This window comes from Biomphalaria glabrata, chromosome 5, assembly GCF_947242115.1.
Source record: "Biomphalaria glabrata chromosome 5, xgBioGlab47.1, whole genome shotgun sequence".
Taxonomy (NCBI): Eukaryota; Metazoa; Mollusca; class Gastropoda; family Planorbidae; genus Biomphalaria; species Biomphalaria glabrata.
The window spans coordinates 47,654,085-47,673,430 of NC_074715.1; positions in this window are offsets into that span (position 1 = coordinate 47,654,085).

Below are 19,346 nucleotides of genomic sequence, written 5' to 3' on the forward strand. Positions count from 1 at the left end.
GCCGGTACTGAGGTCAGAATAACGGGTTGGGCTGGGCGCGTATTGTACACATTTTAAACTGCGTTTATGATAGTATAAAGAGGGGTGGGGCGAAGGGTGTGGGGAAGAGGAAGTACTTGTTGAATTTGTAGTTATGCATGAAGCTAAGGAGCGATTAAATGTTTTACTAAGAAGGATAGTTAAGCCTAGGGGGGAGGGGTGGGAAAGTTGCCACAGACCGGAGGGCTGGAAAAAAAAAGTAAATGTATAAATGGGGTAGGAAGAGTTTCAACACTTATGGACATTTCCCTACAGTGTGTCTGTGTATTCACAGGCTGACCTGTATAATTAGGCTACTTTCTTTCCACAGATGTTTATGTGTCATTCATAGAATTCGGAGTGTACATGACAGAGAGACATAGATCTAGTTTTAATTTACCGGCGATTCTGCCTGATTAGTGACACTATCCGTTATTTGAAAACAAATAAAGTCCTTTCTCACCCACTGACTCATTCATTGCTTACTAATGACTAAGTGATATGTGATATAACCTATTGCATGATTATTGAATGCTAAGTGATGTGTATTGGGTCTTAAGTACTGACTGCTACAATACTTATTGTTAAGAACCCGATACTGATTACTGAGGGCCGAGTGATGACAACATCAACTTCTCCTTATTCAAGTCCCATTATATCTCAATCTGGTTACATTTTGAAGAAACGGGGAAAAGCTTATATTAAGTGTATCAATTAGATTGGATCAGTTATATAATTAAATTTGTAATAAGCCTTAGACGTTAATCTATAAAGGGGACTAATTCAGCTTATTCCACCACATCAGTCAAGTACTCTTTATTTCTTTGTTCGAGATACCAAACAAAGTATTTTTTTTTACCAATAGTTAATTAAACAATTAATTTTTTAATTGATTCTTGTGGTGTCAAGTAAAAGAAATAATTCTGCAAAATTTCAGCTTGATCCGAGATTGGGGTGTGGGAGAAAGAACGAGTACAACCTTTTAGCCAGACAGACAGACACACAGACAGACAGAGTTGATATAAGCTTTGTAAGAAAATATATATTTTGCCGCGCTGATTTTGAAATATGAAAGACCTCATTATATATTTACAAAGCTTATATTAACTCCCCCCGTCTGGCAGGATGCTTGTACACTAATTGATTAACTAATTGGATAATTTTTGGATTGATTTCAATATTGTCATCGACAGTGAATTATTCTGGAAGGTTTCAACTTGATTCGAGAATGGAAAGTGAGAGAATAAACGTGTAAAAAAAATTTTGTCCAGACAGACGAACGGACGGAAAGAGTTGATATTTAAGCTTGGTAAAAATTAAACTAGATCTAAATTCAATGTTTTGCTCCTCACGTTTCCTAGAACTAAGGTCAAAAGTAGGTCTTGATCACTTCCCGGATTTCGGTGATCGAGTATTTACAGTGTGATTAGCAGGTCGGTGCGTGCCTCGCAGTGTCGTGACGTAATCCTGCATTCACTGCGGTGTATCATAACTTATAACTAGATAGATTGACATTGTTATTAAAGGGTCCAAGGTTTAATGTCGGCTTGCAATGTCTAGGCTGTGTGGGTAGGTGGGGGTGATATTATTCAAGCTTAAATCTCTATTCAACAATCACGATCTCAAATTGATTGGACTGTTGCCTGGTATGAAGAAACAGGAAGAGAGGGGTGAGATGGGGGATGGGGGACATGGCTAGTTGAATTCTGTATTTCACTTCAGCCTTTTTCTGCTCTGTCCTTTTTCTTTTTTCTATACAGTTCCTCTATCACTCTCTCTGTCACACACACAAACTCACACACACAAACTCTCACTAACACACACAAATTCACACACACTAACTCCCTCTCTCTGATTGGATTAGGTCGAGACCAATCGTCAAAGAAGGCCTGAACACTGACCTGCCACGTCACAACCTATGGGCAGTTTAGACCAATAGCTCGTTGCCACCTTATAGGTCTGTGCGACGTGGCAACGAGCTATTGGTCTCCACTGCCCACAGGTTACGACGTTGCAGGTCAGTGTCGAGGCCTGCTATAATGTTGGTCTCCATTAGGCCTATATAAACAGTTCATCACTCACTCTCTCTGTCACACACAAACACACACTCTCTCACACAATCTCACACAAACTCTCACTCACACACACAAATTCACACACACAAACTGTCTCTGTCTGTCTGTCTCTGTCTGTCTGTCTCTCTCTGATTGGATTAAGCCTATATAAACACTATTTCAATTTTAAGTCTTGAGGCGACATATAACCCCTATCTGACTCAACACTAGAAAACATTATGTTATATAATAGCGTCCAATAAATAGAACTCTTCAAGCGTGAAAACAAAACAAAACCTAAAGTACAGCAGAAGACAAAAAATTCTTTGCCACTGAAGATCAACATGTTTTGCTAGTGTCAAAACATGATAGAGAAAAACTCTAAAAAATATTCAAAGCTGATTGATATCAATTTGATATAGGTCAATGCTGCACTTTGATTTACACTTAGCCTAGATTGTGACTACATTGTGTGTGTGTGTGTAACGCTAAAACCAAGATGGCAGCTGTGAAAGAAGATGTCGTCTGCAGAGATACTATCATTGTATAGCAATATGTCCAGCTGTCACGAGGAAGTGTCATGAGGAGGTGAATCGAATCATTCATAGAATTCAACCAATCAGCTCTCGGGCACATGTTGCTCTCGTACGCTAGACTTATGGAGATGTGCACCTTTAAAAAGTTGGAATATGTTCCAATAATCAAACTAGAACTTTTACATGCAGAACTGTAATCATACTTTTATTAACAATAGTATAGGCTACAGCAATCATACAAGCACTTTTACTAATTTAGTATAGGCTACAGGAATCATACAAGCACTTTTACTAATTTAGTATAGGCTACAGCAATCATACAAGCACTTTTACTAATTTAGTATAGGCTACAGCAATCATACAAGCACTTTTACTAATTTAGTATAGGCTACAGGAATCATACAAGCACTTTTACTAATTTAGTATAGGCTACAGGAATCATACAAGCACTTTTACTAATTTAGTATAGGCTACAGGAATCATACAAGCACTTTTACTAATTTAGTATAGGCTACAGGAATCATACAAGCACTTTTACTAATTTAGGATAGGCTACAAAAAGGTGTTACGTTACAAGGACCATACAAGCATTTCTCCTAAGTACAAGCTACAACAAGCATATAAACACTTTACAAATACAACGAAGGCTGCAACAATCATTCAAGCACTTCTATCAGTTAAGTACAGGTTTCACCACTTCTAGCAATTTAGCATAGGCAACGGCCGCTAGAACAATCATGCAAGCATTTCTACTAATTCAGTATAGGCTACTAATATCATATAAACACTTCTGCCAATTTATCATAGGCTACATCAATCATACAAGCACTTTTGCCAATTTATCATAGGCTACATCAATCATAAAAGCACTTTTGCCAATTTATCATAGGCTACATCAATCATACAAGCACTTTTGCCAATTTATCATAGGTTACATCAATCATACGAGCATTTCTACAATTTAGCATATGCTGCAACAATCATACAAGCATTTCTACCAAGTTGATGGTTGGTTTGGACCACAAGAACCAAACAAGCTCTACTACCAAGATAGTATGGTCTACCACAATCATACATACAATTCTACCAAGTTATTTCATGTTACTACAATCATACAAGCAATTCTACTAAGTTGGTATATGCAATAAGAATCTCACGAAGGCTACTACAATCATATAGCTACTTCTACCGAGTTAGTGTAGGCTACTTTAAACATGCAAACACCAGTATGTGGAGGAAATCAGTGCATGAGGCGTGGTCAGCTATTGAGACTCCAGGTTTTATGGACATTTTGAGCGGATCTACAGGTCAATCTATGTTTATTGTCCATTCAAAGTTGAACAAAGAAAGACAACTATATCCTCTTCTGGTGTAGAGGGATCGTGCCTGGATAAAAGATTTGTGGGCGGCCTTGGGAACGTGAACACTAAGGCCAGGCTATTGTTTCCCTATATTCTAGTAATAACGATTGTTTTAGCAGCTGTTACTAGACTTTGTATGTGTATAGTGGCCGGTGGTTTTATTTTTAGAAGATTTAGTTGGCAGGTGTTTTGACTCCCACAAATGAGAGTTGTTATTTGGTGACGTTCTATGGCGAAAGTGTGTGTGTGTGTGTGGGGGGGGGGGGGGTGATTTGTCAACTGTGCAGTGAGATGATGACGTTGGTGATAAGGCGCGTGCCAGATGCAGACGTGGTGAGCGCTACATAGGTGTAGCTGTGGTGTGGGTCGGGATGGTGTGTTGCCCAATGCCTCGGGTTTGAAACAGTTGATAGTTGACAGTCTCGAATGTTCCTTCAGATTATAACATCAGATATGGGGAATAAATGTTACTTAATGTGAGATGTGGATGTATATTTAGATTTCATCCCATTTATTACTTTTGAAGTTTTGCATAATTATTCATTGTCAATGACAATACACCAATCAATTCAAAAATTAACCATGTTAATCATTTATTACTAATTTATTTTGTTTTCTATAGCAGAAAGGGAGCTAAACTCTCTAATTTTCAGATAAATTGCAGTAATTAGTGGTTCTTTCCCTTAGATAGGCTTTGTTTTTTTTTTAAAGTATTCTCTTTTCTGTTTGCAGTAGACGTAATTACGTAATAGCATTGTATTACTGGGTGTTATATACTGGATTGAGTTCTGAGGGACGCTTTCAATTACAATTATATTAGAATTGTATTACATTTTATTACAATTGTATAGTAATTTTATTACAATTATATCACAACTAGCATTCAACACCGGCTAAGCCCGTTGATTCTGTGTGTTTATATATATATTGTTTTCTTTTTACCAGATACCCCCCCCCCCCTTTTTTTTCCCCCTTATTTACTATCATAACGTTAGTAGGACCCTCCCCCCGCCACCTTTTTTTTTTATTTACACCCTCCGCATCTATTCATTCCAGGACATACTTTTCTGGAAAGAAACACTAGCCCTCTTTATATTTCCAATCAAACGGCCTTGATTTTGTCGCTCCGCAAATATACCCTTGGCATGAAAATTGTAGAATATGTTACGTTCAACTGGAACGCACCAAGTCGCAAAGGGAGACGATCGTCTCATGAGACGTAAAAGACCACAGGACAGGTCAATTGTATGACACAGAGTTAGAGTCCTTGTCCTTTCATTGTTGAAGTCATGCGCGAACTCGAAGTAAGTCAATATTATTAGACCATCAACAAAAGGTGATGACAGCACGCCGACCACGGCCATTAATATTGCTGGTGACGTTTTCATGTATGTGACAGTGTCTGTGTCAATACTTTGTTACGTACCTCCCTCGCCGACACTGATTCGAAGACACCTCTGGAGAAGGTCGGTAACCAAGTTCGGATTGACGGTGACCTCACACAGAATCACAGACTTGACCTGAACGTCATGACCTACTAACCCAGTGTGCCGATTTAAATAACTTTTTTTTTTTTAATTCTATTTTAGTAATTTGGTCTCTGGGTCTAAATGTGTAATGGTTTGAGTGTTAGCCTTGTAAACGAATCTATTTCTTTGAAGAATAGTTTCCAGAGCATGTCTCTCTCTCTCTCTCTCTCTCTCTCTCTCTCTCTGTATGTGTGTGTGTGCGTCGAGGGGGGTGGGGTTACAAACAATTAGCTTAAAGAGAACTCTTGACATAATCAGTAACCATGTCGTTAAGTCATCTATTAACCACTTTCATCCTGGCGCTGGAAAAAAAATATCAGGGGGGGGGGGGGACAAACGAAGGTAAGTATTTTGTACTGGTAACATGTTTCAAACGTGTACCTAGTGCAGCTCAGGTAAGTACCGATAAGTTCCAGTATTTAAAATCAGGTGACTATTACTGGGTACTGGAAAGTAGATATCTACCATTGAATTACGGTAATTTTCCTTAAAGTTCCGTAAACTATTTCTGTGTTCCTGCAATAATATCACAACTAAGTTCTTTAAAAGTTTAAAAAAAAAATCTTTTAGTAATTGGTAAAGAAATAGTTGCCTGAAAAAAAAGTATCCCATTCAATCCTTACGATCTTTATGTCAGATAATTAAAGGTTATCTATTTCTGTGGCCGACGGTTAACGAGGGTGTTATGTGGCCAGTACAACGGAAATAATATTGAGTAGCAAGTCCTTGTTTAGCAGATCTGTTTTCCAATAAGAAACTGGTAAATACTAATACAGATTAATAATCATTCTTTTTTATAATATTTGATAACCTTTTTAACCACCTCTCTTTCTTACTCTGTCGCTCTCTTTCTTTTGGTCTCTCTCTTTCTTGATGTCTCTCTCTTTCTCTCTTGGTTGTTCTCTCTCTGAATCTTTTGGTCTCTCTATCTGGTTTTGTTTTTTTTTCTCTCTAATTTGTATTTATTCATTCTCCGGTCTTGTGACTATCTCTCGGGTCTCTAGGTCACCGAACAGCTGATTCTGATGTCGCCTTGACCTGAAACAAGGCCAAGTCTGGAAGCGAACATGATCCCGTCTTAAGATGGTTTGACCGCCCCACTGGGGTGGGACGTCGACAAGACCGACCACTGTGCCAGTCTCGGAAGAATGACATAATTGTATAGTAAGACCGTGAGCTCCCCTTGGCCTAGTCTAGATTGAGCTGACTATCTAAATAACTTGTTTTTTCTAAATTGATTTTTTTTAAATTATAAAAACATCCCAGAAGACTTTGTTCTTACATTTTGTTTTTAATTTCCGTGGCTCTACTGATATTTTAGGAATAGAATATTATTATTTAGTTATTTGTTGTGTATTTTTGTTGTTGTTTTTTTTTGTGTCTATATGTCCCACTGGCGGATCCAGAACTTTGGAGTGGGGGGGGGGGGCGATTTTTTTCCAAACCCTAACCCTAACGCCCAGTAAACCCTAACCCTATGCATAAACGTGCGTACAGCATATATATATTTTCTTGCGTTTTCTTGCATTTTTCACTGCAGAAACGCATTCTCATGACATCTACAGCTCATTGTTTATCAGTGGGGTTCGGGGCGAAGACCCTAAGCAAAAAGCGTTTTCTTCCATTTTTCACGGCAGAAACGCATTCTCCTGACATCTACAGCTTATTACTTATAAGTGGGGTTCGGGGCGAAGCCCCGACGCCAAAACCGTTTTCTTGCATTTTTCACTGCAGAAACGCATTCTCCTGACATCTACAGCTTATTATTCATCAGTGAGGTTCGGGGCGAAGCCTCAACGCTAAAAGCGTTTTTTGGCATTCTTCACTGCAGTAACGCATTCTCCTGACCTACAGCTCATTATTCATTCTATTATAAAGGACCTTTTGAATAATGTGGAAAATATTCTAATATGAATTTATAGTCCCTTAATACATTGCAAATACAACCGATTTGTTCTTTGAAAAGATAAGATACCCAACATATTTAGATTAAGGCTTTGAGGATCGCCGCCGAAAAAAAAAATTCGATTAATAATATTTCAATAAAATGTAAGCATAAATTGTGAGTTATAGTCCTAAATTTATTTAACTAGAAAAATATGAGATAGAGTAAAGGTTGGAAAAAGTCTACTAGGAAAAGATTATCTGGCTTTTGAACTCATCTCAACCGTGACTGTTATATTGAAAAATTTCGTTTGAATTATAACTTTTCCAAAGCAAAGTCTTTCTTAAAATAGTTATGATAAATTCATGTGAAATTACACAAACTCTGTCTGGAAAGGGGAAGGGCGGTAAAATGAAAATGATTAATCCTCCCTCCTTTTTATAATTTCTGCTAATGATTGCATTTTGCATTAAAGAATAGAGGTTGGGCGACTCGATATAAGAATTTACTTTATAGCATATATAAATTATATTAGTGACAGATTTTTTTTATTTTGTAATTTCTTACTATAATACAAAAAGAAAAAGTATTGGTTTGTCCGATTGGGGGGGGGGGGGGGAAGGTGATTGCATGTATCGCCCTTCCACCTGTTTATATTATATAGATATTCGACTAATTTTGTTCACATATTATGATTTCTCCATAAAAGTAGGACCGCCCCCCCCCCCCACTCAAAGGGTTTAGATGGGAAGGGCAGTAGAGGTATTCGCTCCTCCCCTTCCAATCGGCCAAAGATGAACGACATAATATAAAGACCTGTTAAATACCAATAAAAAGTTTTAATCATATAGATATTTAATTGATTCTGTTAGCAAGCTGTGATATCTACAAATAAATAGGACCGCCCCCCCCACTCGAAAGTTTATGGTTGGGGGGGGGCGGATTGATACCATCGCCCCCTCCCGACCCTACCAAATCGGCCAAAATACTAGAAAGGGGGGGGGCGAAATAATCTAAAAATAGGTTGAAATATAAATAATTAGTATATATTATTAACATAAGTAATAAATTCGTATACAAATTGTGTGAATTCTATACTAAAATTCGTCCGCCACCCCCTTCGGGGGGGGGGGGTCGGCCGAGTGGGGGGGGGGGCGATCGCCCCTACCGCCCCCCCCCCTGGATCCGCCAGTGAATTTATGTCCATCCTGTATGTCCATCCTGTATGTCCATTCTGTATGGTTAGATTGCAAAATAATAAAATAAAAGACTTACTGAAAATTGGCTACGTTTTTGTCTTCTAAATATCCATCCATCAATTCATCCATCCATCCATCAATCCATCCATCAATTCATCCATCCATTCCAGTGGCGCTACAGCTCATGGAGGGCTCTGGCCTGTTTAATCACATCCCTCCATTCAGATCTCTCCTGGGCCTTTCGTCTCCACGCCCTAACCCCAAGCTGTTGCAGATCAGCCTCCACATCATGAATTTCACTCATCCGGGATCTGTCTTTGTTTGTCTTCCAAAAGGAAATAATTTTGTTACTGAAATAAAGAACGCAGATTTTATGAACAAATGCTAAAACAAGCTGAGATAACTCTTATAAAATCTTTATTTTTTTGTTCAGTATGATGTAAGGGTTATCTTTTCTGTGTTGTCCGTTTGTAAAAGAAGAAGAAAAAGTCAAGTTCCCCTTTCAAACCCTACGATCTTTTGGGCAGATGATGTAAAGGTCGTCTGCTTCTCTGTCCCATGATTAACGAGGGTGCAATGAGGCCAGCACAACGATCAACCAGCCTTTTCCCCAACTAATGTCAGGTACCTATAAGAACTGGGTGGTCTCATAAAGATCCCGATATTGAGAATCCTAGTCATCACCATGATTCGAACCCAGGACCCCCGGTTAAAAAGCCAGTGCTTTACCACTCAGCCACAGCACCTTAAGAAGAAGAAAAGTATTGCCAAAATATTTAGATTACTACATCTATTACCTAGATCCCCTGTCCACGTCTATCACCGAAGAGCTGCAACTGACCCTTACCAGGCTAACTTTTGCTGTTCAGAGAGGTAGTGAGGGAGGGGCCAAGGGTGGTAACTATGCAGCCTTTATGTCAATGAGATGTTCATGGAAAATGAGGGAGGGATGGCGCCTATAATGTACCTTTATTCTGGGCTCACGTTTTGCTCCCTACGCCTCTGTCACTGTCTATCAACTTTTTCATTAAGCGTGATTGTTATATTAGAATATTCAATGAGGCAAATACATTGTCATTCAAAGCTAATTAGAAAACAAAATTTCATAATTTACATAAAGAACTTTGACCACTATATGCGTTATCTCTACCTTTATTACACAGACCAATACACCCAGTTTGTTTGCTCAAAGTCACAGGCAATAGATTTACAGAAGATAGTCAATACTTAAACATTTCCGCCATTGTGACCTAGTTAATAATGTGACCTACAAAGATGCGAGAGAAAAACAGCAGACGCTTAAACTGACCTATATCTGATAGGATTTTTTCTAAGATGTATAGGTTTGCGTTAGAGGCCTTTTAGATATATTCGATCAAAGGTCCACATCGTGCTGGCAAACATAAACCTGTTCAGGTAAATAGATAGGTCTCAAGAAAAAGAGGCAGGTTTTGGGGAAAGGGGGGGGGGGCATTGTGATAGATTAACAACGAATTTACCTGGAGAAGGTCAACCTGGAAGTCGATGTAGGCTACTAGATAAATGAGGCAGACGACATTGGGGTAAGGGGGGGGGTTGAGCTTATTGACGAGGTCAACAAACGTACTCGCGTTCAGTTTTGTGCGGTGCATGCATGCAGTGGCGCCTCTAAGTTGAGGGCATTACGAGAAAGGAGAACATAATATTGCTCACAATACATCATTCATGGTGGCGAGAATTCAGGGGAGACTATGCGTGATGAGTAAAATTGTGCTGAAGGTTCTGGACTGCGAGGACGAGAGTAATCTCCCCATTCTTCTTTGGAGGCTTTCCTGGAGACGTTCACATAAGGGAATGAAATGCCTTCTCGTGGTCATAAGTAAACATCCCCTCCTGTAAGCTACTGCTGTTGACGGCCGTTGACTTATAGCACCAGACAGCCGGTGAACTAAACTCAACCGCTACAGGCTTATTATATTTTAACTTATACAACTTTAAATAACTTGTATAAACTTCTGAATATAAACGAAACTAAATAAAACTTTTTTAATTGCGATATTGGCGAATTTAGCTTGAGATGAAAAGAAAATAACTTATATTTTAAATCTAGCTAAAATACGTCTTTACGCTCTAGCATCCAGGAGTCGTCTGGCGTACCTAACTCAGCTTACGACAGCGCCACTTATCTTGCATCATCCTACGAGACTAACATTAATGCTCTCTCTTTCTCTGCAACTAACAATAAATATATGGCTCCTTTTGTCTCGAAAGGCAATGGATGCGCCCAAATGAGTCACTGGTTTTGGCTTAATCTTGAGACGGGGCAGAATCTGGTGTGGCTAATCAAGCCAATTCTAGAACGGCAGGCTTTGCCACAATTCGTACATGTGTATGCCTCTGATTTAGGGCTAGCAGACAGGGCAACTTTCTTTTTATCCCTCTTGATTAAAGCCGCTTCAATTCTTTTGTTCTCAGCAAGGGTTGTCCCAGCACGCACAGTCTGTCTCCATGTACTCCGGTCTTTGGCTATGTTTTCCCACATACTTTCGCTGATGCCTGAGGCTCTCATGTCTCGCTTGCAGACATCTCTATATGTTAGTCTTGGGCGGCCCTTGGGTCTGACTCCTTCCACAAGCTCAGCATATAAGATATCTTTCGGGATTCTGCCATCTGGCATGCGGGTGACATGTCCGAGCCAGCGTAATCTTCTTTGTGTCAGGAGAGCATACATGCTGTTCATATTGGCCAATCTCAAAACTTCCTGATTGGAGACATGGTCCCTCCAAGAGATGCCCATTATGCGTCTCAGGCAGCGCAAGTGGAAACTATTCAATCTGTGCTCTTGGTACATGTATGTTGACCAGCTCTCACTGCCATAGAGGAGAGTGCTCACAACACAGGCGTTGTAGACTAGGATTTTGGTCGCTGTGGTCAATTTACCATTTTCCCAGACGCGCTTGGAGAGTTTTGCCAATGCTGTGGTAGCTTTTCCTATCCTTTTTGTCAGCTCGATGTCTAAGTCTAGGTTACTGACAATTGTCTCTCTTTCTCTGCAACTAACAATAAATACTCCCTTTCAATATCACCTACGAAAAAACACACACACTCCTTAACAGCTACTCAGTATCAAGTACTTTGCTCATTCTTCACGGGGGTGTCACGTTCTTCTGGCGCCCCTCTTACGGTCACAAGGAATGAGCAGCACTCCCTCTCTATATAAACGTAATATTTTTTTCATACAGTTGTCGAGCTTTTTTACACTTTTACCTACGACACAAAACAATAATTTAAATTATTTCCTTTTTTCGTCTTATTATTAGGTTGGATGTTTCAGAATACTCCAGATAGCCAGTCTTATACCTAAGATTGACTGCTCAGTGGCTGTAGTTATTTTGTTTCCTCAGAAGTCCAGTTTGACTTTTTAATTTCCAAACAAAAAGCAGACGACGTTTTTCCCGCCTAGGATCAATGTAGAGTTGTAGATCAATGTTGTATTGGCCGGACACACGTGACATGCAATAAACCTTGAGCTGGTAGTGGGGTAACACATCGTCACTTTCTCTCATTAACAGACACGAGTAATAGTACATCTACACAGTACAGGGGTTCTGAAACTGTACACTTAGGTGCCTTTATGTTTACACAGTACAGTGGTTCTGAAACTGTACACTTAGGTGCCTTTATGTTTACACAGTACAGTGGTTCTGAAACTGTACACTTAGGTGCCTTTATGTTTACACAGTACAGTGGTTCTGAAACTGTACACTTAGGTGCCTTTATGTTTAAAATGAGACTTCCAGATCAAATTTAATTTCAGAAGATAATATTTTGAAAATGTATAACGGTCATACCAGAGTTTTCCATGCTTGGCCAAATCGCTAGTAATTCTTTTCCAAAAAAAAAATTTCGAAATTTCTAGGAAAATCGTTTTCGAGATCCATGTCCACCTAGGTTCCAAGTTTTGCGATGAAGAATTTGTAAGCTGGATAGAGGAACTGCAAAAAAAAAGAAGTGGTGACTGAAAATGTCTATGGCGCTCTGGTCGAGAGAAGTTGGGCATCACTGCCCTAAGTGGTTGGATCGCAATTTCTTCTTAGAATTAAGTTCATTTTCCGCCGAGACCTTGCTATTAGCTGACATCTGAGATCAAGTTAACCTTTTTCTGAGGTGAAGTGTACATTTAATACTAACTTATCATGAGTTAACTATTTGAACGATTGAACTTAAAAATCGTTTATATATATTTTTTTTTGAGGGTGGGGGGGGGGGGGGGAGAGACCTATAAAGCTTGTTTCTCAGAAGTCACAACATTTAACGGAGAAAAATATATTCAAGTAAAATTAAATGTATTATATCAAAATATTAATTTTACAATGAGATAAAAAAAAACAAAAAAAAAACTCTCCATTCATCTGTCCGATGACAAGGACAGTCTTAGTTCGCGTAACAAGATGCCCTCCACTTTTTTTTGCGGTCAGCTTTTCTTAGTAGGATATCAAGAGAGAGGCCGGTCCATTCTTTTACAGTGTCCAGTCAGCTTTTCTTTGGACGATCCTTTCTTCGTGCTTCCTAAAGGAGGACTTTTGACAATGAGTCTGGTCTTACAATATGACCAAATCAGTCCAGATTTCGTCTCTTATATTTTTTTCTTCTTCTTTTCTTTTTAATTTTTTCGACTCTTATATTTCTTTTTTTTTTAATAAGGAAACCTCAGAAATGTGAAAATTACGACTAATATGAGACTATAAGTTCCATGTTTAAAAGTAGACTCATTTGTTTTCTTTTCCAGGTGTCTGATACCTTGCATATTTCTGTATCATTTTGTCTCAAAGGCTTGAATTCTCTTTTCAGTCTTATACATATAACATAATTAAACCTAAACTATTCAGACGACATAGGTCAGTGACCTGGCTCAACGCAGTAGCAGGTTGAGTTGACATGACACTTCAAGGTCAGGGTCGATTTTTTTTCTCCTTTTTCTGTTTTTATTTCGACTGAATTGTTTCTTAGATGTCTGTCTCCCCACAAGTCAATGTCTCCCTCACACTCTCACACACACACAACAAGCGAACTACTTGACATAACTTATTCTCTGTTGTCCCCAGACCTGCCTCTAACTTGGTTTGTCCAATACGTTATTTCTCTTTTTTTTTTTTCAGCCATCAATATCATCAGACCCCCCCCCCTTTGTCCACTCCCTCCCAACCACTCTATGTGACAACCCCGTGTAGATGAGACGGGGGTCAACTCGTGACGGCCTCACTTTGTGACATATTGGCATCTTGTCTGACATCGCTTACCTGAGCGCCTCTCCCCCCCCCTTTTTTTTTCTTCGCCTAGTTCCCGAGTAGACGGTTGTCTTTTTAATGGCTCACCTTATCCACAGGAGAGCATACTCGAGTTAAACTTCATGCATGTAATTCTGCTATCTCCTTAAACACACGTGATTGCCAACTTCAAGACATTATTTGTGTTCTTTTGTCACAGAGAAATAAATAAAATACTGTAGACATTAATAGGACAAATTTGTACAAATGCTCCTTCTTTCTTAGTGCTACTAAAGCATGGAATGGGTTGCCTGAGCTAGCCAGGAAAACCAGTGACTTGGCAGAATTTAGGTCATTGGTTAATATGCATGACTAAATGCATGACGCGTATGACGTAATCATCTTCTTTTTTTTTTAAAGTAACGTCTGTATTATATAAGAAAAGCTAAGATAATAGCAGTTAACGAACAGAGACTTTGTGTTAATATCAGTAGACATTGAAGATTATCATTTTTGTACATCATATCCTTTTTAGTACTTTCTCACAAAAACATTCACAACAAACAATAACACAATATAAGCATATTAGCATTAGCACATCCTTCCTTCTAAAGTTGTTTTCACAATTTGTCTGCTGTCATGCATATGAATTGAATTTCTAGTTCACGGCATTATTCGAATGGAATTTTGAATTTCGGGATTTTTAGAACGCCCCTGAATAGACCGTATATATGTGGGATCTTAACATCCTCTGCCCTATAGATTGCAATGTCTGAAAGGGGGTACTAAACTCTAGCTAGGTGTCCTTTTTTTTTTTAGCATAAGAAGCCTGACTAGGGAACTTATTACAATCTACGTAAATTAAGATACTTAATTTCATTAAGAATTATTTTCACAGAATGTTATTTATGTGTTGTTTTTTTTTATTTTACAAACATGTAGATCAAGATATATCATTGACATTTGTAATATGTCTAATCTGGGTCTGTAGGGTTCTTGTTGATCAGAAGATTGCTTGAGTATTTCTGTACGCGTAGTAGTACTCTATTTGAGTTCTTGTTAACAGACTTACATACGAATACAGACACAAGATAGAAGTATCACTAGATATTATAACACAACAGCCGTTGATCTAATATGAATGTAAAAAGATAGAAGTATCACTAGATATTATAACACAACAGCCGTTGATCTAATATGAATTTAAAAAGATACAAGTATCACTAGATATTATAACACAACAGCCGTTGCTCTAATATGAATGTAAAAAGATAGAAGTATCACTAGATATTATAACACAACAGCCGTTGCTCTAATATGAATGTAAAAAGATAGAAGTATCACTAGATATTATAACACAACAGCCGTTGATCTAATATGAATGTATAAATCAGAACGGGGTCAGTCTAGTCTCAGTCACTATCACGTTGAGGTACGGTTGAAGATGGTTCTCCTAAAAAAAGCCTCGACCGAGACTAATCGTTATAGCAGGCCTCAACACTGACCTGCAACGTCACAACCTGTGGGCAGTTTAGACCAATAGCTCGTTGCCACGTCACAGGTCTGGCCCTCTACAACGCCACAGCTGTCTATAAATCTATGTTTCAGCTACAGTCTCGCTTTGAATTAACGTCGTCATAATTGTGCGTTCACTAGCAGTCACCAAAAGTGCGTCTCTAAGCAGTCCTCTCCCCTGCACTGTCTGTGACACAATTATTTCCTTTGACTTTTCTCACTGCCACTTGATAAATGTTGACGAACGTGCTTCTTTCCCTTGCACTGTCTTCGGATTTCGCAATTCTCTTCCACCACTTGGAAAAATAATTTCAGGGGAGGTAACCAAGACTAAATCTCGTTATGTCAACATTTGTGCAGGTTCGCATCAGCAATCATGCGTAGATACCATTTATGTGTATTCGGGGTACAGACGATCGGCAGTGATACCACAATTTGTTTACACTTTTTAGAATAATACATTTAAATGTCTATTTCTTTTGATATCTCATACAGACACACACTACTTTAAATTTTCTAAATATTTCTCCATTTATTCTTTATTTTACTTCTAGTGTGGAGTAAAAGGGATTATTATAACTAAGTATTCTTTAGTATTCTATACCTTGTTTACACGTCTAAAATGGTGAAATGTCGAGTCCCATGTCATATTGCCTTTTGCATGGTCAGAAAAACTATACCCCCCCCCCACACACACACACACAGTCCAGTACAGACGAGGAGAAATCAAATATATTTAAAAATTGATAAATTGCCCGTCTAGTCTTCCGAAGACAAATATCAGACAATTTTTTTTTTACATTTTTTTTAAAGAATTAGAAGCAGCTCAGGATTGCGTTTTTCCATGCCGCATTCTTTAATGTCTGGACCTACTCCAACACTGACAGTAGGACAAATGTTGGATTAGTTGTAAATATCGCCTGCTAAGTTTCAGTTTGATTCAGTGGCGTAGCTAGGAATTAGCCATCATTTTGGGACCCGGGGGCTTGACCTCCTTAGGGGCCCCTGCATTTTGCGTAATATTTAATATTTAATGTAAAAAAAAAACATTTCGAACACTCTTTTGGGGGTTCCTCTCGAGTGGGGGCCCGGGAGGAATTTTAAAATTCTCCCTCTCCTTTCCCCACCCTAGCAACGCCACTGGTTTGATTCGTAGCTCAACGACTGCTGCGAAGTTTATTTTGTTGTTTGTCTCAACCGCCCCCCCCCCAATTAAAAAAATTTATAAACGATTTTTAAGTTCAATCGTTCTATTAGTTAACTCATGATAAGTTAGTATTAAATGTACAGTTAACCTCAAAGGCGTCCCATCCAGCAGAGTGCATCGTAAAACTTAGAAAGAGGGCGTGTATAGATTTCAGTACATACATGGGAGAAAACAAAACATATCAGGAAAACGAGCTCAATATTTCGAATAAAGCTTGTTTATTTATTTTTTAGTTGAAGATGAAGATTTGCGAAATTTTCAGCTTTCCTGTAGGAAAAGGCCACTATTGTTTTTATGCTTTTCAATTCTTATAACAACTCACTAGATCTGTCTGTCTGTCGGTCTGTCTGTCTGTATGGTACAATTTTTATATACATTTTTTCTCCCACACCCTGTCTCGGAACTAGTTGAAATTTGGCACAAATATTTCTTGTACCTGACAAACATACATACACAGACAAAATCAATAACAAATGAACCAATTAGTTTATTTATTGGTAAATAATTATTTTAATCGGTATCGAACAAGGGAAAGAAATTGTACCTTACAGATGTGGCGTTTTTTAAGTTCCCTTTACACTTTGTAGAGAGAAACGTTTGAAACTAACAATAACTTATGAAACCAGAACCAAGGGGAATAGATGAAGCCTAAATCTTGTTAGTAGGAGAGAGAGAGAGAGAGAGAGAGAGAGAGAGAGAGAGAGAGAGTATGTGTGTGTGTGTGCGCGCGAGCGTGTGTGTGTGTAAGTATTGGTTTAGAGCTACACGTAGTTATAAAACTACTTCTGGGGGGAAAAAAAGGACATACAAATTGAGGTCATCGTGTCCTGAATCGGTCATCGCGTGTGTGTGTGTGTGTGTGTGTTTCTAAAACGAGTGTTTGAATGTAATTAGCATGTGTGGTACATGAACCTTTTAGGACTGTCTCAAAATTGACTTGTAAATGACTCAACTAGACAGAGTTAGGGTGGCTTGTTCAGAGCTCATCTAGAACTACGTGTATGAAAAGGAGAGAACTGAACCCATTCTCAACGTGGATATAGCGAAAGCGAATGCTTTGTAGTCAAGTATTATCAATTATAATTTTAAAATCAACCTAAAACTGACGGATGATTAGTGGACCATTCAGGCAGTGGCCGGGAAGCATATGGCATACGAAAAACCACAAAACTGCAAAACTTGGTTTTATTAATATGGCAAATTCTAGTGCGTGTTTTTTTGTTTTGTTTTTGTGTGAAGGCCTTCGCCTTCTTTAAGCTTCAAAATGTTAATGCACTTAATAATTAAGTCTAAAAGCAAGTCATAGTGGGCGAAGAAAGACGCAGTGTGCTTGTACATTAAATCTAATCTTTAAGGGTGACGCACTTGACGGCTGCCACAGTCTTATGGTTCACTTTTTATTTAGGTTTCAAAACCTTTAAAGACTCCCCCCAACACACACACACACACGCACTTTCTCCAATGCATGTTCTGATCAGTTTAGCTCTTAGTTCTAATTTACATTTTGATTAAAGATATGTCACCAGACTGCATATCTCTGTTTCACCATCATTCCCATTCTCATTCGCTTGTCCTATGAACGATCTATTGTTACCTTAAAGGGTTGTTTTGTTGTTTTTTTCATCTAGTCAAAGCCTCTTAAGTACCTCAAACTAATAATTTCACCGTCTAGTCTGTGCAGACATGTTAAATATGTATTTATGCACATTACATGCGTCAAACCGACGTCTCCCCAGGGCGAGGAAGCCACACATCGGCCACCCCTGCTACGTTCAATTCATAAATTGACAGTGAACATGTCTTCTCCTTCGCAAATCTTCCTTTCACATCAAGGCAACCAAACGAAAATTTTTGTCCTCGCGGCTAATTACCCCGCCCTCTACTACTATCGTCTGCTCGTAAGTTAGCTGCAGAAGTGAAAAGGGATGATGACAAAAAAAATCTGCTAAGCGTTTAATCCGACGTTTGATTGACGTGAGATTATTAGTCAGACATTTTGTTTTTTTCTACATATTTCACTATCAACTTTACAGTCAATGTTTTTATTTTACCTGAGGGGGAATAATATATTCGAAAATAAAGAGTATGGCTGCATAATTCTGTATGTAGATAAATGGCCCATTCGGTTTGGATAGACAACAGATGCGTCAAAGTGAATTACTGCTAATTGTTTCTTCTCATTAAATCCGTTTATTATCAACTATGATGTAACAAATCTGGATTTTTAATTTCGGGATCTTTGGGCGCCTCTGGGTCCACTCAGCTCTAATGAGTACCTGATTGGTGAAGACTGTTGGTCGTTGAGTTGGCCACAAGACACTCTGGTTAACCGTTGGCCACAGAAACAGATGGCCTTTACATCTTCAGCACTATAGATCGCTAAGCCTGAAAGGGGAATTTTACTGGGTTCGAATCTCGCTGAAGACAGATGTTGAATTTCAGGACTTTTAGGGCGTCGCCAAGAGTCGACCCAAACCTAACAGGTACCTGAATTAAGTTGAGGAAAGTAAAGGCGGTTGTTCGTTGTGCTGGCCACGTGACACCCTGCTGGTTTATCGTTGGCCTTAACATCATCTGCCCTAAAGATCGCAATGTCTGAAAGGGGAACTTTTTTTATGGCTTAACAAGCTGATTTCGGGACAGCCAACTTTGCAACAATTAATGCATTAAAAAAACAACAACCAAAAATGCAGTTTTAGGACTATCTGATAGAGCAGCTTTATTCTTCTTGTCTAAGGCTGTCTTAATCCTTAAATCTATTTATATATATATATAACGTGAAGAGTTGAAGAACAT